Source organism: Equus przewalskii, chromosome 14 (genome assembly GCF_037783145.1).
Source record: "Equus przewalskii isolate Varuska chromosome 14, EquPr2, whole genome shotgun sequence".
NCBI classification, from domain to species: domain Eukaryota; kingdom Metazoa; phylum Chordata; class Mammalia; order Perissodactyla; family Equidae; genus Equus; species Equus przewalskii.
Genome location: NC_091844.1, coordinates 80,181,194 through 80,206,408, shown reverse-complemented (window position 1 = coordinate 80,206,408; position 25,215 = coordinate 80,181,194). Strand labels below are relative to the sequence as shown.

The 25,215-nt window shown below is 36.7% G+C and overlaps 1 pseudogene; it reads right to left on the bottom strand.

The window, feature by feature from the left end:
- Positions 1–3,363: 3,363 nt before the first annotated feature.
- Positions 3,364–25,215, bottom strand: part of LOC139075488 (Y-box-binding protein 1-like) — a 41,794-nt pseudogene continuing 19,942 nt past the window's right edge.

Here is a 25,215-nt window from a genome sequence, read left to right as displayed (position 1 = left end):
GGTGGGGCAGTCTAACTGGTTTAATTAGAACGCAATTATTATTCCTTATAAAACTAACAATAATCTTAAATATTCATTGAATGAAATGATGAATAACAATGAATATGTTCTTAAAGCACTACAAGAAGTGATTCATTTTTCACTGCTTTGACCACAAAGAAGGATGTCAGAAACGATTACATGAAGCATTAATTTTTGCCTTAATTAGATATGTTGATGATGCAAAACTTTCATTGCAAAATATTACATTCTAAATCCTAAAGAAACTTTCAACATGTGGCCTTATATAACAACAGAAGAGTTAAGACTAAGAAAGTTAAAAAATCAATGGGATTCATTTTATTCCTTAAGTGGATAGGATCTTTGGTGCTAAATGATGACATGAATAGGATGCAGAAAGTTGACCTTATTTTTATTAACTCCTGCATCAAATTAGGCAACAGGTTCTATCAATATTTGTTCACTAAATAAACACAAACACACACAGTTCTGGTAGTATAGGTACCTAACTCCTTGTCCATTTATCATTTCCTTCAGGTCATCATTGACTCTTAACTAGGTTATTACAAAAATCATAACACTGATCACCCTGTTTTTATCCTTAAATATTTCAAATACCTGTTACCAAATTTCCTATTGTTGAAATAATCTTTCCATCATGCAAATATAATCATGCCACAACATTGCCTACAATTATTAAATAACTCCATTAACAGGATCAGGCCTTAAATTCATTGGTTGGACAAATAAAGATCCTGCTTACCTAACTAATACTAACTCTTGCCACTTAACTCTCAATCTACAGTTTACAGCAATATTAAGCTACTTTTTCAAAAACATGATAGTATTTTTCACACATCTTGGATTTTGCTCACGTTTCTTCCTCTGCTCAGAATTCCATCTTCAGGTTTGTACATCTCAGAAAAAAAAATGTCTTTTTCAAGTTTCAAGTCTCAGATCAAAAGTCTTTGAATTTTGAAGTCTTCCTGTATTCTTCCAGGTAAATTATTTTATTGCTACCTATATGCTATCATTACCTTTTATACATTTATTAAGAAAAAAATCATTGTTTTGTCTACTAAGTAGCCTACATCATGATTCATTTATTTATTTTCTTATCTAGGCTTACTTCTGCTATTGTCCAAGATGCACTGTATTTGAGGTGACTAACTTTCATATCTTTTGAGGTCAAGAATTATATGATCATTTGGTATCTCCAGTTCTAGCACAGTGCTGGACACATATAAGTTGCAAATAAAATATTTTTGAAATGAGATAGGAATTGATGGAAAATAATCAAAAAAGGAAAAGAAAATCCTCAGCTTGAGTCAGCAATACTGTAAATATATTAATAACACAAGATAACAATTACTGAGTGCTTATTATATAACTTTCCTTGATAGCAACTGAGATCACAGGGCTAGCCATTATTAGAGATTAGGGTGAGGACTTTAATATGAGCAGTCTGATCTGAGAAAGCTATGAGTAACAGAAATCAATATATATATATATATTTGCATATTTATGTATATATATATATAGATATATGGATGTATATATATATACACACACATATATCAGGTATATCAGATAAAATCTAAAATGGCCTTTACTTGGTCTCATGTGTTTTATTTGGTTTGTTTTTTTTGTTATTGGTCTGGTTTCCTTGGAAAGAGTAATCTGTATGCTACTAATTAAACCTCAGTGCTCATTCTTGGTAAAAAAAGGAAAGCGATGAAGGGAATCACCATGTACTGTGAACGATAATTTTCCAGGCACTCTCCCAGCTGTCTTGCATTTACAATTTCACTTCATCTTCCTAATAAATCTGTGAAGGAGGAATCACGACTCCCATTTCACAGATGGAAGCATGGCCGAGACCTGAATAAGGATACCTCGCCAGCACTGACAGATGTTAAGTGGACCAGAAAATACGTACCGGTCTAAGGCCTGAGGGCATATGAAAAAGCAGTCACTGTTAAATGAATTAAGTAGGTTAAGGTGATAGAGGAGAAACCAGTTTAACAAATTTTCACAGGGAAAGTATTACAGAGCCGTCCAACAACCTTTAGCATGTGTTCGTTTCCTTCCCCAGTGAAAAGAATGAGAGTTCAGCAAATTAAGCATTCTGGTTGGTTGTATATTCATGGATGATTTAGGAGTATCTTTGAAGAAATAATATGGCACGTTTCTCAATCCAATAATAGACATGTTTCATTTTGATTACCTAATTGATTCTACCAAGAAGGAATAAAAATGACTGGAACAAACTGACTACCCAATGCAGGAATAAATCTCAGGCCTTGTCATAATGCAAAATCAACAAATGAAGCACCCGTCTTTACATCCTAAAACATTAGAATGGAAAAAGAACATTTTTGTCTCCAATGTGGCCAGCAAGGAATGAGTGTGCCAAGGTCCACTACCTTTGTGTTTAGAAACTAGTCAATGAGTATTTACTGACTCCTATTTTGTGCCAAACTCTGTGCAAAAATCTGGGGACAAAGAAGCAAATAAGCAAGATTGCTTTCTTCTGAGAGGCTCAGTTTAGCAAAGGAGAAAAGAAGTTAGGCAAGGAGATAAAACATAGTGTTAAATATTGCAGTGGAGGTAAGCAAAAGTATCATGAAAACAAAGATTAGCATGCCCGTGGAAGGGTCCTCCTAACTTATCACTCGCAGGGTACCATGCTTTATGACGTGTCTGACATTCACTTGCTTTTTACTTGTTACAGCAAAATTATTTGAAGTATAATTACTGCAATTTACAAATAAGGTAATGGGGACTCAGTTTAAGTAGTTGGCAAAAAGTCACAGAGACCGAAGGAGAGAAGCCAGAATTTGAAACCACTTCTACGTAGCTTCGAAAATTGATTTTAAGGGCACACTGCATCTCAAAAGATGATTCATGAATTTTTAACGCTTCACAATGTACTTTTCGACATATTACAATAGAATTCTTTTTTAAAAATTTAAGACCTGTGTTAACAGGTGCTTGCAGTTTGTTGACTTTTTTGAAAAAATCAAGTTGTAATCTTTTATTACAAATTAAAAATGAGGTTCTTAAAAATCTCAACTTGACCAGATATGAAACAATTTAAAAACATTTAAAGGTGTATCGAGAAAAACCAGACTTTTTTTTCTTAGACACGTTTGTCATTACCAAAAGGAGACATCTTTAGGTAAAAATAATAACAACCCCACGCTGCATAGATAACACAGATGGTTCTAGTTATCTGGTCAACAGGCAAAAAGCAAGCACTTAAGGTCTTCAGCTCCAGTCTTTCGTTCATTTCTTATAACTGGAATTTCATATGTATTTCTTATTGTTGCATGACTAAACCGGGAGATGGTAAGCTGGCATTTACTCAGCCCCGCCCCGCTCAGCCTCGGGAACAGATGAATTCTCAGCTGGTGGATCGGCTGCTTTTGTCTCTGCCGTCTTGTGGTTTAGGGTTTTCTGGGTGTCTGCGTTGGTAATTGAAGTTGCGGTGGTACAGACGTTGAGGTGGCAGCTGACCTTGGGTCTCACGTCCTTGATTTTCCTTATCTTCTTCATTGCCGTCCTCTCTAGGCTGTCTTTGGCGAGGAGAGCCGCTGTGGATTCCTGGGCTACAACCCCGATACGTATTCTGCCTCACTGGTCTACCTTGTTCCCTGCACCCTGGTTGTCAGCACCCTCCATCACTTCTCCTTGCACATGCTGCGTTCTTTTCCCCACTCTCACTATTCTGGTAATTCTGCTGGTGATTGCGTGGAGGAGCCCTGCGACGTGGATAGCGTCTGTAATGATTACCCGTCTGCAGCATATTTACTGCCTTGCCCTGGAACTTCAGAGGGCCTGTAACATTTGCCGCCTCCGCAGCACTTTTTTCTCCTTCAACAACATCAGATTTCACAGTCTCTCCATCGCTGGGGTTATTCTTCTTTATGGCAGCCTGGTGTAGAAATGTCTTCCTTGATGTCATTCCTGTTAAGGAAACCATATCCGTTTCTTACATTGAACCATTTTACTGTTCCCAAAACCTTCGTTGTGATGGCCTTCTTGTCCCCGCTGGCAGGCGCTGCGGACGTGAGGCCGCCCGGGCCGCCGCTCCCTGCGCCGGGGGCGGGGGTCTCTGCCTGGCTGCTCACGGTTGTGGCGTTGGTGACTGGGGCCGGCTGCCACAGCTGCGGCTCCTCCCGGGGTGTGATGGTAACTAGGCCGGCGGCGGCGGTGGGGTGCTCAGGGCTGTCTGAGGTCCGCTCTCCGCTCCCACTACCAATAGAACTCTACAACAGAATTCTTTAATTTTAGTGTGGTAGTTGTTTTCATACTAACTCCTCCACTCCATAGCTTTGTAACTTTGGCCGTGTTACTAAATATCTCTATGCTTCAGCATCCTCATTTGTAAAATGTGGATAATAACTGTAACTACCTATAGTGTTGTAGTAAAGAATAAAAGAGTTATGTACTATAGATCAGAGGCTGGCCAACCTTTTCTGTAAAGAGCTAGGTAGTAAATACTTTAGGTTTTTCAGGTAATGCCATATGTGAATGACTGCTCAGCTCTGCTGTTGTAGCGTGAAAGCAGCAATGGACAACTTGCAAATTAATGTGTTTCTGCAAATAAAGAAAGCTTCACTTGCAAAAACAGATGGAGGGCAAGATTTAACCTGAGAGCCTTCATTTGCCAACTCCTGCAATAATGTATGTGCTGATTAAGTATTAATTAATATTATTATTACTATTATATATATACATTTTCTTTTTTTTGCTGAGAAAGATTTGCTCTAAGATAACATCCGTGCCAATCTTTCTCTATTTTTCAATATGTGGGCTGCAAGCACAGCGTGGCCACTAACAGAGTGGTGTAGGTCTGTGCCTGGGAACCCAACCCAGGCTACCGAAGCAGAGTATGCTGAACTTAAGCACTGGGGCTGGCCTGTATTATATTTTTAAGCGAGAAAAGTTTGGATGCTAAGTACCTTATCCAGGGTCAAACATATAGCATATTTATTAGAGTTGAAGCTTGCATCCGATCTTCTCAATTCAACTCCAGTGATCTTTCCTCAAGGGTAACTTATATACTGGTGATCTTTCCGATTTGTCTATTAAGAACATCCCATCATTATAGTATGTTTCATGAGAAATAAGTGCATCTTTTCCATTTTAGGCTCCAACTGCTTACTCATTGAGGCAGAAAAACAGGGTTTTTAGACGGAAAAACTCTAATATGTTGATAAATGAAAGATCACTTGGTTTTGCTGACTCTGGAGATTGCTATACAGAGGAAAAGTATAAGAACAAAATTATTCTCACAGCTTTGACTGCTATTTTCAATTAAATCTCAAATAATATGTCATCAAATAGGCCATCACGTGGACTTTCTGATCTTTCTCAATTCTATGCCTCTAAACCCTGTGGGAAATGTTTGGAATCTCCACTGATGTCTAGTTATCTTACTCTACTGCAAGCTGTATTTCAACGTCCCTCCACCACTGCTGGCATGTCTGGCCATTCCTCTGAGCACTGCTGTCATTTAGTACAAGGATATTCTTGGCCTTTATCACTAACATCTCATATTTCTTACTTAGTTTTGCTGTTGACAAAGACCTTAAGGTCTTTCAAGTACATTATTTCTTTGACATCACTTACACTTTCAAGGTTGGTTACTTTATACACATATCAACTCCTCTCCAGCTAGTAGGAAGAGCCCATGGAAACCTGGGCCCCATGTGAGGAGATGGAATAGGTGGTGGATTTGCCTTTATGGAGACCTGGGTTTGAATCCAGCTTGTGCTTGGAATTAGCTCTGTGACCATGGGCAAGTTATAGGACTTCTCTTATCTTGCTTCCTTATGTAGAGAATTGAAAGACCGTCTATGTCTTCACATTGTTTTAAGGAATACTAAGGATATATAAGATAACAAATGCAAGAACTTTGCTCTGTGCCTGCAACCTAATTTTTTCTCACCACGTATTCCTTTTCTCCTAGTTTGTTTTCTCATGCTGCCTCGCAGAGAGGAGGCCCTTGGAATTTGTTAATTGTTTGACGAATATACTATTAGAGATTTGACCATTTGTTGTGTATTTGATGTTCATAAAAAATGACTTCTTGAATTCTTTCCATATTCTTCTTCTATCTTAATGAAAATATAATAATAAGGTAGCTATAGTAGAGAAATACTTGGAATGGTACATATTGTATTATGTGTCTTTTAAGATACATTTTAAAATTCATTCCACTTTCCTCAAACCATTCAATTTTTACACACATCATTTTATTTACAGCAAAACTGCATTATTTTGGTCTTTATGACTAAATAAATAGGTTCTCTAGGTTTATCTCCTCTATTTATTGTTGCAAATTTTTCAAAGTAATTTCACTTTTGCTTTCATAAAACCTCCCTGAAATAATCAGGGCAGGGATTTATCAATCCAATTTCCACACAAGGAAACACGCTGATGGAATCATAGTGACTACAGAAATATGTACAATAAAAGTAGAACTTGGGTCTTCTGGGGCTCAGTTCTTAAAAGATGTACCACTATCTTTGTTGCTGCTGTAAGCGCAAGTCAAGGAAAACATAAAGAAGGTAGAGGAATAGACGTGTTTGTAAAGATAAGGGCTGGATTAAGCGTAGATAACATGCAGTTCTACTTTCAAGCAACCCACGTACTGAGCTGCTTCAGTTTTCTGAGGTGATCAGTTTTGAGGAGGTAAAAAATAGGAATATTTGGATGAGACACAACTAAGAAACACTAATTTCCAGACAGGTAGACAGTTTTCTTTCATTTTTACTACAAATTGTGTAATTGTTTCATAGACATCAATTCCTACTGATACAAGAGAACGGTTCCTAATATAACAAATGTTTATATGATGTGAACTACATGCCAACACTGCATTACTCGATGAGGTATTATTATTATCCCCATTTTACAGATAATAGAATTGAGACACAAATAGGTTAAGAGACTGTCCCAAGATTATAACAGGTAGCTAATATGCCCAGGATTTGAACCTAAGAATTCTATCTGTAGGGCCCACAGTCTTAACTTCTGTATATTTTGATCCTCTAATAAGGACCTTTATTATTCAGAATCCCCAAACTAATTCTCAGCTCCTAGATTTTTGACTTGTTAATTACCCTGTAGACAATGAGTCTGTAATCTGTGGTCTCTCCTTCCGAAGAGCTGAGCCTCTTGGTTTGTCCCAGTTTCTGAGGAGAAAATAGTTTACTCTCACAGAAGAAATAGTGTGGGATGTAATTAACCCAGAATTTATCAGTTTGAGGGGAAAATGTGCATATTGTCCCTGTGTCTTTTCTTCTAAACATCATCAAACCACTTGAAAGCATGTACTTGAAGGCACCAAAAGAGAAACGACAGATGGAGAAGCCACCCACCTCCATGAAGGAGGGCTTCCTGAGGGTTCTACTTTTGTACCTTAACCAGGCTACCCGACCCTAGCACAAAGAGAAGGGATGAGACCGTGGAAGGGGGTTCAGTGGTAGAATCAATTATGAGTTTAAATTCTCTTTTAAAAACGTTGAAATGACCATAGTTTATTTCTCCATATGTACAATGGGGTTAACAATGGGGAGTTAGAACTGATAAAAAGAAATTGTCTGCTACCGTATCTGGTATTTATAGGGTGGTTACTAATAGACTATATGCGTGCATAGATACAAACACGTTTTCAAGTTTCACCAGCAGGTAAAATATGCTTCACTCAGTTTTTCTGGGGAAATAACCAAGGATTATGGTTAAAAACAGGAACACTGGGGTCAGAAACATCTGAATTTGGAGCTTGGCTCTTCCATTGCCTAATTGTCTAATCTTGGGCAAGTTACTCATCTATTCTCATTTTGAAGTGAAAAAAATTAATATCACTTACCACTGTAGACATTAAATGAGAATATTTGTGAAGGTTTGGGATTATGCCTAATGCACAGTGAGTGAAGTGTGTGATCTCTACTTACCACCTACAATATAACTATTAAATTCACATTTTAGAGTCAAGAGTTGCCATTTGATTTGTAGGTTCCATGTATTCCTCTCCCAAACATTTCTGAAAGTCCTCAGGTGTCCTGGGTAAAATTAAGTTACCTTTAAAAGTCTATGGGATCAGGAGGGGGTACAGGGTGTGGTAAAGCACATCTCATGGATAACCAACGCTCACAGGCAGAGCAGCACTTCTCTGCTTCACTACCCCTTGCTTGAGGAATTCCTCAATTCCATTGCTTGTCTGATTCTGTTGCTTTTATTAATTTTCCTTAGACTCTTCTTATCTGTGGGTCATTTATGATCCCTGTCTGTGCCACTGCTGATTTAATTTTTCCCCTCAACTAGGGCAGAACTTCTCAAGCTATCTGTGATGAAGGACTAGTGTTTGTTTGTTTTCCAATTCATTAACTATACTAGTTTCCTTTATTGTCTCACAGTTATGGAGACTAGAAGTCCAAAATTAAGGTGTTGGGAGAGCCATGTTCTCCCTAAAACCAGTAGGGGGGAATTCTTGTTTCTTCTAGCCTCTGGAAGTAAATACTTCCAGATATTGGTGGCCTGTTGACAATTCTTGGCATTCTTTGGTTTGAAGCTGCAGCATTTCCATTGCTGCCACTGTCATCATGTGGTGTTCTCCCCATGTGACTTTGTCTTCATATGGTATTCTCTATGTTTGCCTATGCTCAATTTTACTTTTTATAAGGATACTAGTCCTATTGGATTAGGGCCCAGCCTAATGACTTCATCTTGGCTGGATTATATCTGCAAAGATGTAGGTACTGAGTACTGAGGTACTAGGGTTAGGACTTGGAACATATTTTGGGGAGGGGGGGGCATAATTCAACCCATGGCAGTTGCATGCAAATCTTTTTTTCCAATATCCCATTCAAGGAGACAAGGCCATTGATCATGTGTTTGAATGTCACAGCAACGAAAATGGTTATTAAAATCCTAAACACTATTGATGTCTGCCTTATCTCATCACTGTACGTTAACAGTTTATAGACTGACATCTCAACCCTACTTTAGGAAACATTGCTAAGGGACAAACTGATAGGTGCATGAATGCTAGTTGGTGAATTCTGCATCAGAGCAATGATGTTGGAAATGCTTAATAGATGAGCCTATTCAAGGTATGCTAACAGGATTTATGGGGCTTTGATAAATCCTCCTACCTTGCCATTCCATGTCTGAATTTCTTCCCTTATTTTCATCTAGGTAACTCTTGCTTGTCTTTTGTACTTCAAATTAGATTTTCTGTAACGCCCCAGGAAGTCTAATTTAGATGTGTCTCCTCTGCATTTCCAGAGCAGCCTGGTATGCTTCTATGCTAGCTCCATAATTATTGATCAACTTGTCCCTCTTACCTTCAATAAGGTGAATTAATTCCCCTGAAGGCAAGACTCATGTCTTATTCTACTGATTCTCCCAAGGTCCTGTTAGTGCCTGGCTCATGCTGCTTGTGTTGTTTACATTAATATGTGGAAAAATAAATCAATTTATTTCCTCTCCTGGGAAAAGTGCTTCCCCTTAGACTGGATGACTTGTCTCCTTTTCACCAGATGTTTGAGCCACCATGGACAATACAAAATTTAGAATAGTAATTTTTAGACTTGTGGACACAAGACTTCCACCAAAGCGATAAGGACCATTGAAGACCTTTCAAATTATGTTTAAATAGATCATATTTTTCAAGACTTATTAGTCTGCTGGCTGGTAAGATACCCTGGAGGCCATGATTATATTTGAGACATACGCTGTGCCCATTTGCTAACATCTAATTATGTAGCACACTAACACCTCTTATTTTATATATTTTATTTAGGATTTAAACAGTCACCATAGCAAAACGTAATGATTTCTATCTTTGCCCTCAAATTTGGACAGTATACTATTGTTGGATATTGGAGAGTATATATTACTGAGGTTTTTCATTTTTAGTGTACTGACTAGAGAGACATTTGTCTTTATCTTAGGGAGTAAACCTAAAACTCCCCTGAAATTCTGAATTGGTTTTCAGACAGGATAGTTTCTCACGTCAGTGATTCTTAACCCAAGTCCATGGGGGAGCTGTCCATGGGGGACAAGAAACTTGAAGCCACAGTGCCTTGAAAACAGTTGGCATTCAATTAATATTTGTGGAGCTGTATTGAACTGAATGTAATAGACTTGTCTACACTCTGATTAGGCTTTTCTTTTTCTAAAACTAATTTGTCATCATTTTTTATAAAGCAGTTCCTTTCAGGAAGTTTCATTCTAAATTTGTATGTGACCAAAATTATTCTATTCATTCTTTTCAACAGGCAATTATGAGCCATTAAGAGACTAAAAGAATGTACTATTAATCAAATTGGGAGTTGGTTGATTTATCATTGTCAGTTTCAGGTTCACATTTTTCAAGTTTCCCTTTCAAAGGGCACTGGCAGAGGTGAGTACCCTTCTCTTTCCCGTGATCCTATGGTTATAAGAGGCACAATCAAACTTTTGCCGAGGGATCAGGAAGAATTACCTTCTGCTGATTGGTTTCATCCCAGCGGGACGTATGATGGACATGCATGAGTGTCAGCACCCATTTTGCAGGTTGTTTTCCACTTAGTCCCAGCTGATAACCTTGATCCCCACTCTGGCTTCCTCCTTCCACTGATTTTATCGACTGAACTGTCAACTGTTCCTGGGAATAGTTTATTTCAACAGAAGACAGTGATTAGAGAAAAATGAGCTTAACACAAGAGGAAGGAAAATAAATGATGTCCTTTTATTAAGAAGCTTGCCATTTCTGATAATGTAACAGATCTGGTTTGCTTTCTGTGAAAGTCTTGCTTTGCTATTCTTAATTTTATATAATAACCATGTCAAAAGAAATCATTTGAAATTTATAGGAACCTTAGCTTACTTTTGCATACTAATTCCATTCATGAATTACTTTGAAAGTTTTTTTTTAATTGATAGATACAAGTTTTTAAATCATAAGGCAGACTATTGGTGGCTATTTTCTGAATTTTTCATATGTGTAATCTTCTCTTTTTTCTCATCCATCTGCAAGTGTGAATCCTAAATATTCCTTGTGTCCAATAATATGTAGTGCCAGAGGAACATTATTCTGGTGAGTAGCAGGGGATCGTTTTTGCAATCCACTTAGCTCTGGGTTAAGAGGATTTCAAGAAAGCAATCATGAGAAAAGAAGAGAAGAGAAGAGATGCAGTGCTGTTAAACCTTTGTGTCTCCACTTCTAAAAGGCTCCTCAATGTGCTAATCATCTCACATTTCCAATATTGCAACCTTTGCTTTGCTAGCCTGCCTTCATGTCAATTCTGTCTCTCTTGTCACTTGAAAATTGCCATGTGAAAATTGACTTTTATTGCTGCCAATTCACAATTTGTAGTTAGGGAGTGTGTGCGCGTGTGTGTGTGTATGTACCTCTTAGATCCATTCTGGCTTTTTATAAGATAGTGCTATTCCTCTGTAATTACTCATTCCCATTCAACCTCTTTGCCTATCTGCTTCCATTGGAATAGATGGAGAAGGGCATTATCAGTGGAAGATTTAGACCCAACAAGTCCTAGCTGACCCATACACTTGTACAGATGGTGACTCTCCCAAGAGGGCTTGGTCACGAGTGTGAAGGAAGCCTAAATCTAACCCACGTTTTTCTTATTAAGTGTTTCCCTGGGATTTTCTGGCAGGAGTGTGTCTGTGTCTGAAAATGTCCACCTAGAATAGGCATCTTTTTATTCTAATTTATGTAAAGGCACCATATAAGCTAGCAGTGCCCCACAATGAGGGCGTAAGATGAGATTCTAGATGAAGAAAGTTAAAAAGTTAAATTATCTAAAAGTCCCCCAATCCTATTTGCATAATGATTCAAATAGTCTGCCTTTGTATTCCTATTGATAGATATTTTTTGTGATGAGAATAATTTCATTTTTATTAGTAGTTAATAACATCATGTAATTTACATTTGATTTGCATTGTTTATATATTTCAACCTAGACTATTAGAATTTAGTAAACAGATTCCATTAACTAGAATAAATAAACAGCTCTTTGTTTGTGATAGGCATATAATTAGGGCATTGTTCAGTTTTTATTTAGGAAAATACTTTTTCAATATCAAGTGTAAATATTGCCTTAACTATACCTCTAGACATATTTGCAAAGAACATTAATTTGATTTGTCTTCTCTAAATATCTGATAGTATTCATTTCAATTGATTATGTAGGAAAATGTCCTCAAAATAATCTCTTAAAAAAGACTAAAACTACTTGGGTTTTTATGTAGCTAAAAAATCCAAAGTTATATATATGAAGCATAGATATGATTACATGTAAGAGGCTTTTTTCTTACTTTCATGAGTTTGAAATCCTAGTTGTCTTACCTTACTATAAATAACCTTCCTCCAACCTTGCCTCAGCAAGATGGTGGAATAGGAGGTTCCTCACTCATGTCACCCCTCAGTAACAATAATTTGGGAGCCATTCATAGACAAAGGTGATTTTGTGGGAGCTTAGGAATAAAGGTAGGAAACATGTGAAAACCTAGTGGAGTCTAAGACTGAGGAGGGCCTTTTCAAGCAGACAGATCCATGCCCCGGTAGCTGACCCACTGACAGTGGTCCCGGCTACAGACACAGAAAGAGTTCCACACTCCTCTGGACTTGTCTAAAGCCCCATTTGGCTTGGGTCCAACCAGCAGCCCCATACACCAAGAGATTTAAGAAAAGTCACACCTGCCTGTGACTTGGGTAATAGGCACACAGACTGAGTCCTGACTGTGGACTCTAAAGTAGCCTGTGACCCAGCTCTAGCCCCCTATGGTCTGGGAGTCCCTGGAGACAAGCCTGCTGAACTCAAGAAAATATAATAATTGTAAATACACATGCATTTAACATTGGAATATCTAAATACATAGAACAAATATAACAGGACTGAAGGGAGGAATAGATAGCAATACAATAATAGTAGGGGACTTCAATACCACAATTTCATCAATGGATAAACCATCCAGACAGAAAAATCAATAAAGAAACACGAGACTTGAATTACATTTTAGACCAAATATACCTAACAGTCATATACAGCTCATTCCATCCAACAGCAGCAGAATACACATTCTTCTGAAGCACGTATGGAACATTATTCAAAATAGATCATCTATTGGGCCACAAAGCAAGTCTTAAAAAATTTAAGAAGATTGAAATCATATGAAGTAACTTTTCCAATCACAATGCTATGAAACTAGAAATCAATACAGGCGCAAAAGTGGAAAATTCACAACATAATTAATGGACAACAAATGGGTCAAAGAAGAAATCAAAAGGGAAAACAAAGTATCTTGAGACTAACAAAAATGGAAACACCATACCCTCAAACTTACGAGATGGAACAAAAGCAGTTCTAAGAGGACAGTGTATAGTGATAAACATCTACATTAAGAAGAAGTAAGGGTCTCAAATAAACAACTTAACACTATACCTCAAGGAACCATAAAAAGAAGAACAAACATAGCCCATCTTTAGCAGAAGAAAGGAAATAATATAGACGAGAGTAGAAGTAATGAAATAGAGACTAGAAAGACAATAGAAAAGATCAATGAAGCTAAGAATTTTTTTCAATAAATAAAATTGACAGATTTTTAGGTAGACTAACAAAGGAAAAAGAAGACCCAATTGATAAAATTATAAATGAAAAGGGAGACATTATATCTGACACTACAGAAATACAACAGTTCATAACAGACTACTATAAAAATAGGCCAACCAGTTGGATAATCTAAAACAAATGGATAAATTCCTGGAAACATACAACCTACCAACACTGAATCATGAAGAAATAGAAAATCTGAACAGATCACTAATGAGTAAGGTAATGGAAGCAGTCATCAGAAACCTCCCAAGAAAGACAATCCCAGGACCAGATGGCTTCACTGGTGAATTCTACCAAACACTTAAAGAATTAACAGCAATCCTTCTCAAACGTTTCTAAAAAACTGAAGAGAAAGAAACCTCCCCAAACTCATTTTACAAGGTCAGCATTAACCTTATACCAAAGCCAGATAAAGACACTACAAGGAGAGAAAATTATGGGCCAATATCCCTGATGAACACAGATGCAAAAATCCTTAACACAATATTATCAAGCCAAATTCAACAGCACATTAAAAGGATCATTCACCATGATCAAGTGGGATTTATCCCTGGGAGGCAAGGATGATTCAACATCTGCAAATCAATAAACATAATACACTACATCAAGAAAATGAAGGATAAGAATCATATAATCTTGTCAATAGATGCATTTGACAAAAATCAACATCCTTTCATGATAAAAACTCTCAACGAATTAGGTATGGGAGAAATATAATTCAACATAATAAAAGCCATATGTGATAAGCCTAGAGCTAGCATCATTCCCAACAGTGAAAGTTTGGAAGCTTTTTCTCTAAGATTAGGAACAAGACTTTTCAACATAGCACTGGAAATTTTAGCCACAGCAACAAAATGATTAGTCAATGGGATAAAATATTTGCAAATGATATATCTGACAAGGGGTTAATATCCAAAATATATAATGAACTCATAGAACTGGATGGCAAATACAATTAGTAATAATAATAATAATCCAATTTAAAAATGGTCAAAGAACCTTACTGGATTTTTTTTTCAAAAAGACATACAAATAGCAAACAGGTACAAGAAAAGGTGTTCAACATTACTAATCATCAGGGAAATGCAAATTAAAACCACAATGAGGGATCACCTCACAACTGTTGGGATGGCTATTATTAAAAAAGTCAAGAGATAAGTGTTAGCAAGAGTGTAAAGAAAAGAGAACACTTATACACTGTTGTTGAGAATGTAAATTGTTTCAGCCCTTATGGAAAACAGGATGGAGGCTCCTCAAAAAATTAAAAATAGAACTATCACACAACCCAGTAATCCCACTACTGGGTATATATCCAAAGGAAATGAAACCAATATCATGAAAAGGTGTCTGCACCCCTATGGTCATTGCAGCATTGTTCACAACTGTCAAGATATAGAAACAACTTAAGTATCTGTCAAGGATAAATGAATAAAGAAAATGTGATGTGTGTATGTGCATGTGTGTATGTATGAATGTATGTGTACGTATACATACAACAATCAAATATTATTCAGCTGTAAAAAAGAAGGAAATCCTGCCATTTGTGACAACATAGATGAACTGGAGGATATTATGCTAAGTGAAATAAGCCAGACACAGAAAGACAAATGCTGTATGATCTCACTTGTATGTGGAATCTATAAAAGCCAAAACTCATCAAAAGATCAAAAGTCGATCTACATGTAAAGTACATCGGTAGTTACCAGGGGCTGGGGAGTCGGGGAAATGGATCATTGTTGGTCAAAGAGTACAAACTTTGAGTTATAAGATGAGTAAGTTCTGGGGATCTTATAACATGGTGACTATAGTTAACAATACTGTGTTGCATATTTGAAATTTGCTAAGACAGCAGATTTTATATGCTCTCACTACACCAAAACAGATAAATAAAAGGCAACTATGTGAGATGATGAATATGTTAAATAGCTTGATTGTGGTAATCATTTCACAATGAATATGCATATCACACCATTATGTTGTACACCTCAAATGCATACAATTTTTATTTGTTAATTATACCTCAATAAAACTGGAAATAAATAAAAATAATTTAATCTATTAAAAAACCCAAACAAACCTTGCCTCACTCAGACTTCACTTCAAATTCCAGTTCAGCCTCTTGCTAGTTGTATGATCTGGCTTATTTACCCTTATCAAGCCTCCTTTTCATCTTTCAATAAATGGAATTTAAAAAATACTTTCATATTTTGTGCTGAGAATTACACGACATAATGCATTTGGCTGTCTACCACGTCATATTACACACTTAATAAATGGAGCTATTAATTTTGAAAGATTTTATTTTTCAAAACCTAGTTGACATTTAGGGTTGATAGATTTAGCAAATAAAAAATGGAGGATACCCAGTTAAATTTGAAAATTAGGTAAACAACAAATAACTGTGAGTACAAGTAAGTCCTAATTATAATATGGAACATACCTCTACTAAAACATTATTTGTATGATTTAAGTTTCAGGTTTAACTGTGCCTCCTATATTTTATCTGGCAACCCTACTTATATCTCATGTTTTCCATGAGACTATTTCAGATCCCAAATTAATGAATTCAGCAATATTAATTCCCTCTTTCTTCCCTTCTAGCTATGCTTGCACTTACCTAAAACATTTTATGGTGCTTTTCGTAGCCTGTGTCCACCTCCTTGTTGACTTTGCAAACGACTGAAGGATAAATATTATGCCTTATTCATCATTATCCCTCCTCAGAATGAGCAGGTTCTTCCCTTCTCAAAGGCTAAACCATGCCCGCTCAGGCCAGTGATTCTAAAGTACTAAATTTACATTCATTCCCCTTTCCTTCATAAGTGAATTTTTTAAAAAACAGATTCTGGAAAAATATTCATTTTCGAGTACTGATACACTCTGCTAGTTAAAAACTTTGTAACTCCAAATTTACAAAACACACGTTATACATTGTAATTTGCAAAAAAGTATTCTTTCCATTTTAAAGATATTCTTTCCTTTAAAATGTTATTCCCTGGTTGATTTAAAATTGTTTGACTTATTAAAATTCATTGTGCTCTTGCTTTCCAACACTAGGATAAAGTGAAATACAGCTAGAATACTTTCAAAAGATAATTTATTTGCAGCACCCACTAAAAAAGATCTAAATGCTTTTTAGTCTAAAAAACAAGAAGTGTCTCTAAAGATTTTCAGAGCAAACAAAAAATATTAGAACACTTCTACAGCTGAGGAATATCATGTAGTTTTTAAAAATTCCTTGGAGTGCCCTTATAAAATTTTCAAGAAAAAGCTTAAGCAGAGCATTTCTATCTGTTATAATCCCTAACACAACAATCTGACGTAGATCTTGTCCTTTTCCTCACGAATAGACTGCAGTCATCTAAGCACAGACATTATTAAGCAACATCCTACGCAGAACTTCTCAATGGTTCCCTGTTACCTGTTCTAAACTGCTCAATGCCAAAACAGAGTAGGGTGACCATACAATCTGTTTTCAAAACTGGAAGATTTTGAGAATGAAAAGGGTAATAAAAACAATTTAAATGATATACTTACGAATCATTATGTTGTATACCTAAAATACATGTTATATGTCAATTATATCTCAGTTTAAAAAAAAAGGTACTTATTGACTGACAAAACAGCAAACCTAAAAAACAGCTCTATTCAAATTCTGTTCTTAAACTAATTTTAAGTAAACAAAAATGTATCCACAATAAAGCAAGTTAAAAAATAAACTTTGTATTGTTTAGAACATGGCAGTAATATAACAGTAATAGTCTTGGAACATACTCAACATACTATACTCAGTTTTTCAGTCATAACTGTCATTAATTGCATGTTAGTGGTATTTTATTGCCAAAGTACATTTTTTCCATATGGTTTTAGTATTTTAAGCATTTTTTTCATAAAAAATTACAATCTTCTTCAAAGTTGCACTTAATTGAAAAAATAATATTTTTTCCTCCTTCAGCGTATGCTTCTCTGCAGGCCATATTCTTAATTGAGAAAATATTATCTTATAAGTGCTGAGATAATTGGTAAGTTCAAAGTAAACTCTATTAAAAGAAGATATTCTCAATTCTATTATTCTTTGTAAGATATACACAAATATTTAGTTCGTAATATGTTCATGGAAACTATACTTTTGCTTCTATTCAGTGTATCTTTCTTTGAACATTTTTTTATTGCAGTAACATTGGATTATAATATTATACAGCTTTCAGATGTCCTTCGTAATATATTTGGAATTCTGTGTAGATTACATCATGTTCACCACCCAAAAACGAATTACAGTCCATTACCACACATGTCAGCCTAATCACCCCTTTTGCCCTCTCCCCACCCCCTTTCCCCTATGGTAACATCAATCCAATGTCTGTTGCTATGTATTTGTTTGTCATTGAACATATTTTTATAAAACAAAACGTCAAAATAGTTGTGTCTTTGACTTTTTTAAAGGTTCTACCAAATTACACCTTGAAGGATCATTAGCTTTTTAACTTTCATTTTACACCTATACAGAACATAAACTTAACTCTTAAAAATAAGAGTTCGATCAGAAGATTGTTTCTAAGAGTCAATACATTTCAAAATGCAATATAGAATTCAAAACTGAAATCCTCTGTATCATTTTGGCTCACAAAATTAAATTTATTCAACTTATTACCTGCTTTTGTAGAGAGAATTTTCAATGTCTTCTTATTTGCAAGCTTTATTTTCAATAAATATAATTTTCTAAAACCATAAAAACTGAAATTTTTTTGGCTCTTAAAGTTGATATAATCACTTCCTCTTTTTTAAAAAAAATCTCAACTGCATTGGCCTGTCCCCAATTTTTCAGTGTTCATGAGTCATTTGTTGTTGTTGTTCTTCAAATTAACCCCTTAAACGTTATCTTAGAGACATACAAGAAAAATAGAAAATAGGAATGTTTGTGATTTCTATGATCGATGCAGTAAGAACAGCTAGATGAGTATTAACTGCTGCCTAACTAACTCTCACAAACAAACATTAATATGTTAGCTACAGAGGGGTTTTCCCCCTGAAATCTCTTAATTTTCTCTGTAAGCCAATGAATACAAGCAGGTGACAGAATTAAATTACATATATGTATCAAGTTTTCTGGTCTAAGGAATTCCAGGGATTGCGTATCATTGAAATATTTTGGTATGCACATAGATCATAAAGGGACTTGAATAATATTCATAATTTCATACTATGTTTAAAGCTGAAATTAATCATAGATATCATCCAAACCCACATTTTATAGATGAAGATACTGAGGATGAAAATTCGAATAGCTCCAACGAGTTGACTCCTAACAAGGTAAGATTGGAAGGCCCATTTAATGCCCGGTCTCTTAGGATGACTTTCTCCTCTTTCTCACTCCTCCTACTCCCCTCATTTTCATGGGCTCAGTCTGAGCATTGGCGTTACCTAAACTACTCAAACTCTGAAGCTGTATAAAGGCTCTGATCTCTTCTTCCTTTCCTTTCTCTCAAATACAAACACTGTGTTTTAATGTGATTTAAACATTTTACCCTCTACTTTTTCCTCAAATTCCTCTTGCATCACTTCCATTCCCAATGTACTTAGATTACAGGGATCATTAAAAGTGTTCTACGCTCTGACTGCATATCCAATGCTTTAATTTTTTTAATTACAGGTTTACATGAGATCCCTTACTCAGGGAATAAGGACTCTTCTCCCACAAGGTTGATCATAGCTTGACTATTTTTTAAATAGCTCTATATGTGATTTTGATGTAAATCCAATATTCTAACCAATTTATCTCCCTATCTTATACTACTTCTTACTTCTCTTTACATTTTTTGTTTCCATTTTCTTCCAAAACACTTAGAAAACTCTGTCCATGAGACCGCTGAGTGCTAGGCATCTCAAGAAAAAAAAAATCATACAACCAACCACTCTGATTGTTGTCATTAAAAATCTATGGTCTTTCTCAAACACTGACTTAAAGTTCCCACTCTCAAATTCCTTTTCTTTTCTAGTAAGTTTGCTCTTCTGTTCTCTCAACCTGCTTCTTCAATTATTTAATCGACCAATTAACTACCCAGCATCCTCCCTTTCTTTTACCAGGTGGACTTTTCTCTGATTTCCTCACACCTAGCAGATTTGCATCTGCCCCTTCCTTTTATCCTAGCAGAGGGAGAGAGATCCATTCTTCAAACTAAGACTTGTGCTCCGGGTTCTCTGTTATCCCGCTTTCACAGAGAACTTACCTTATCAGTTGTCTGCTCTACTAGCCTCTGTCTTCTGCCTCTCAGTGTCCACTGATCCTTCCCAAAGGCATTTACAGATCAGTATGGTCTTTTTCTTCTTAAAACACTGCCCAGTACTAAAACAACCACAACTACTTTTAGTCAGTGCCCCACTCTAGCTTTCATCCTCTCTCCTCTTCACAAATTCTTAAATTTTTAGTGAAATTCTTCTCTTAGACTGCCCCAATAAACTCTTTGATTTCAAATCCTTGTATTTTCCCTTAGTGGCATCTCACCTGCTGATCACCATCCTTTTTCACAAATTTCACTTTGGTTCCCACGAAACCACTGTCTCGGGGCCTTCCACTTCAAATCCTTTTGTGTATTCTATCTTTTGTTTATTCCACTAAATCTATTAAATCAAAGTTTCTCAGAATGCCATCCATGCTCTCTTCTTAACTGTCTCTGCATCTCTTTTCTCTCACATCACCTTTAATCTAATCGACTAAGAGTCAGCCTCAAATAAGAGAAGGTGATTTCCTTAAGGTCAGTGATACACATCTGACATATGTCTTACACAGTAACTAGTAGACTGTCTAATACATGGTAAGAATCTATTAAATGTCTTTTAAATAAATGAGTGTCCACTCTGGATATAATGGGGCAACCTTATTTACTATTTCTTTGTAATTTTCTCAAACTGTTGATTTTCTCACTTATAAAATTATTTTGACTGTTTAAATCCTTTCAAGCTTGTCATGAAACTTCAATAAAATAATTTATGCCACGCATTGTGCATAACTGATCCTGTTCAGTTTGCACACTTCCTTTACTCACAACTGAGAGCAACATAGTCCATTAATGTTCAGCTTCATAGAGCAGCTGACCAACAGGAGGGAAGGCAGCTAGGCTGGGAACTGAATAGACTCGAAAGTGTAAGAAGAGGTGGAGACTATGAGAGCCAGTCATCTTTACATGGAAAAGATGTTTGCAGAAGAACAAAACTCACTCATACAAAAATAAAGGATATAAACCATCATTTGGTTTGCGCATGTATTCAACAGCTTTTCTTATAAGACCTAGCCTGTTTTATGGAGCAATCTGGAAAGGATATTAACTATTGATGAGGTGTTTAGAGAGCCAAGAAGGTGAAGAAGATAAGATATTGCTGATACGAGGTAGCAGCTGAGTACAATGGTTTTCTTCTTCAAGTCAATAAAAAACACTCAATAGCAGAAAAGTCAGTAATCCGGATTGATTGGAACCAGACCCTGTTTTAAGAAAAACAGTCTTAGCAGGCTGAGCAGCTGCTCACTGTGTGTCTTCTTATGGAGCAATAGAGATGAGAGGAAATAGCACGGCCCTAGAAATGAGGAAATCATCTCTGATTTCTCTGAGACTGTCTCCTAGTATGTAAAATACTGAAATTATACCACTCGATTCCAAAGACTCCTTACAGCTCTGAAATCATAAAACTGTATTTCTGCAATTAGCCCCTTCCCAAAGAGTAAGTCTTAGTAGGACTGCCATGGTAGTTTCCTTCACCTTATTCTATTACCAAGGAAATCAATGACGTAGATGTTTTGCTTAACATCAGAGATTAAGGTGATACTTTATTATAAATACCTAGATGAATAGCTCCTAAATTACACTTATAGCAATGACCTGAATTTCTCCTTTTATTTCTAATAACATGTACATTAGTAGTGTGTTTTATACTTGAAATTTGCTAAAAGAATAGATCTTACCACATGCAAAAACATGGTAACTAGGTGAGATAATGTACATGCTAATTAGTTTGATTGTGGCAATCATTTTGCAATGTATACCTACATCAAAACAACCACTGTACACCTTAAATATATACAATTTGTCAGACATACTTCAAAAAAGCTTGAAAAACAAAGAATGTACTATATTCTGGAAAATATCATCCTTTCTTATAAAGTATTGCCTATAAACCAGTGCTTTACCTGAGCCTTTAATGGCCTTATCCAACTTTCCATCAGGCTAGCAGCTTCTGTGTGTATGGTATGTGATATAATCAGTAGAGTCCAAGTTACTGCCCCACTGCACCTCTGTGGCTATAAAACGCATCCTTTGGGCTGATGTGATATTGTCTGGGCTCACATGGAACAAAAGCCCTATAAGTCCTCAGATAGTGGTGCTAGCTAGGCCCCGATGACAGGAAAGGCAAAACCATGCCCAGAATATGTGAAATGCTGGTTCTTCTAACACAGAAAATGTCCTGTGTGAATAATTTTCCAACAGGAAGCCTGTTGGTCTTTTGAAAGATAATGTTGTTTAGGGGATTCGGTATTGGTCTTTGCTCCAGGCAGCTTGGATATTTGGTGACACCAGTGGCTAATCAGTCTTGATAAGTGGGAGTTCATATTCTTGGACCTATACATAGCTTCCATGGCTACTTAATATACAAGTCCATTGTACAACACTGGGGTGATCAAGACAGACTAGTTGAACTTTGATGGCTGTGTCATTTTGTCCACTTGGTTGTGGGGATTAACTGACTTTATGACTTGGTGGATCTCACAAAGCTCAGCGTATGATGGGCATTTACAGTTGCATGGTCATTTGATGACTCAAAGTGAGGCCCTTTTACTCTAGTAGAACCTGATAGCATGCCAAGAGCTATTTTCAAATATAATCTCTGATGCAGTTGTCATGATCTTACTAGAGTTCTAGGAACTCTAGTAGTGTGCTATGATTCTCCCACTGGTGCTTATAATAAATCCTTCAAAACGTCTTTCCCACCAGTGATACTTGTAAGTACCATGGCATCTACTGGATCATATGGGCCAAGCATCAGGGCCACTTGTACCATAGCCTGCATCTACAGCAAAACCTTTTTCCTTCTCTGACCTCTTTTCAAAGCTGGGAAACTTTTATATCACCCAATATATGGTCAAAACAGTATTCCCAGGGTGAAATATAATATTCTACATCAAAAACTGAAAACAACCCACCAGGAATTGTGTCTCCTTCCTTCTTGTGGGATACGCAAGGAACAATGTGTCTTTTACTTTTGGAGGATATTCTAGCATAACTCAGACCTCAGATCCCCCTAAAAATTTTATTGATATTGGAGGTCCTTGAGACCTGGTAGCATGGTAGCATTTATCTTGCACCCTCTGGAGGACAAATGTCTTACCAAGACCTCTAACATGCTAGCCATTTCTTTCTCATTTGGTCTGAATATATGAATATATAATTTCATTGATATAATGCACCACTATATTGTGTTAAGGGACTATAGAAGGTCTAGATCTCTTTGGATTATATTATGACAGAATTCAGGAGACTTAACAGACCTCTGGGCAAAAGTTGAATTATATACTGTTGTCACTTCCATGTGAATACAAACAGGTTTTAATCCCCTGCCATTTAACCTGAGATGTGATGCTGTTTTGTATTTTTCATCTTGTCTGAAATGGGGAGAATCAATTTAGAGGCTTCCACTTGGCCTTCCTCAATATTGTAGTGCTAATCCCAAAGACTAAGGAGCCACTTTGGTGTTTGTGCTAATAAACAAGTATGTCTATTTGTGGATTGTGTAAATGACCGGAGGATGGGTCTAGAATTCAATGGACCCACTGTGAGCCCAACATTGGGCAGGACTTCATTTATGACTTGACCCCAAAATGACCCCAACTTTCTAATAGAGCAGCCCTGAGGATACTTTGGTCAACATTGCTTCTGTGTTCAATAGTGCTGAAAAGTTTGCAGTATTCCTCTTTACCTAAGTACAGTTCATCAAATAAATTATCATAGCTCCTTGGTGGTAAGGACTAGGCAGGAATATCATGTACATGTGCAATGTTTCAGATTCTCTCCTCCTGGTGATCCAGTCTCTTCTGTTATCTATCTATTCTGAGTCTGAAATCTCACTCAAATTTTGATACTGAGAAAGGGTCTTACTTTTTATTGGGATGATGGCTTTCAGCCTCTTGATTATCCACCCTTGATTTCTTTTGATGGTACATATTGAGTCATACCTTCTTGGCTGCCCATATATTTTGATCCCAGGGATGCCATATTTTATTAATCATCTCTAACATTTTTAAGGTCAGGCCACCCAGCTGCCCCTCCAATTCTGCCACTCACTGCAATAATTGTGACCACGTGGCTTCTGATGGTTGAGTGATACCTCCTGTCCTCTATTGTTATAGTGGTCTTGTCAGACCCATTGCCAACAGAAGTCCAGTTCTATGGCAGCATCTCCTACTGTTAACCCTGGCTTACAGAGCAGAGCCACCACTGAACTTCTAAGTGATGCTATTGCCCCTCTCACCAGTGCATTAGATATTGCTTTGGTAAATATTGTATCCTTTGTGGCCACCATGTGCCACTTCTGCAGACTCAGAGGGTCTCTAGGAAATTGGGATTACATTATTTTCAGGAGAATCAGTCTGATGTTTTCATTTCGTTTGTCAGGATCCCATTCCACCTCAGCTAAGGCCTTGACCTTGGCATAGCAAACCTGCCTGTATTAAGAGTTTAAACTTCTTTAGGGCTCATTTATTCTTAAGATTAAGTTCTGGTACTCAGCATTCTCTGCCCTATCACTGTAGGAGATGAGGGCCGCTTTACATGCTATTAATGAAGCCCTCTGAATTTAACATTTAGCTTTGAATTGCCAATTAAATGATCTCGACTTTTCAACATCTTTTTTTCCTTAGCAATAATTATCTTATATTGTTCTTACAGCTGCCATTTCACCCAGGTTTCTCAAATCCTTGATAAATCACACTAGCCAATGAATTTCTTTTGCTGGTATACCATCTGAGTTCACCAGTGGGGATGTTTCAACAATTGAATTGCCACTTTGTGCCAAAGTCAACATGTGTTTTACTTACCACTTGAATGGGGTCATCTCCCTGGCAGCTGGGTGACAGATGTTCCAGTTCCAAATTTCATCCCATAGCTTCTTTCTTATACCCCTGCCAGTTCCAATCATCAAAATTGAGTCCCCTGGGAAATAGAATCAGAACTCTTGAAATTAGATTCAAAGGGTGTCTTAGTCTGCTCAGGCTGCTATAACAAAATACCATAGCCTGGGTGGCTTGAACTACAGAAATTTATTTTCTCACAGTTCTGGAGGCTGGAAAGTCAAAGATCAAGATTCTCGCAGGGTTTGCTTTCTGGTGAGGTCTCTCTTCCTGGCTGGCAGAAGGCTGTCTTCTCACTGTGTCCTCACATGATGGAGAAAGAGCAAGCTCTGGTGTCTCTTCATCGTTTATAAAGATGCCAGTTCTACCAGATCAGGGCTTTGCCCTTATGGCCTCATTTAACATCAACCACCTCCTTAAAGGCCCTATCTTCCATACAGACATATGGGGGATTAAGGCTTCAGCATA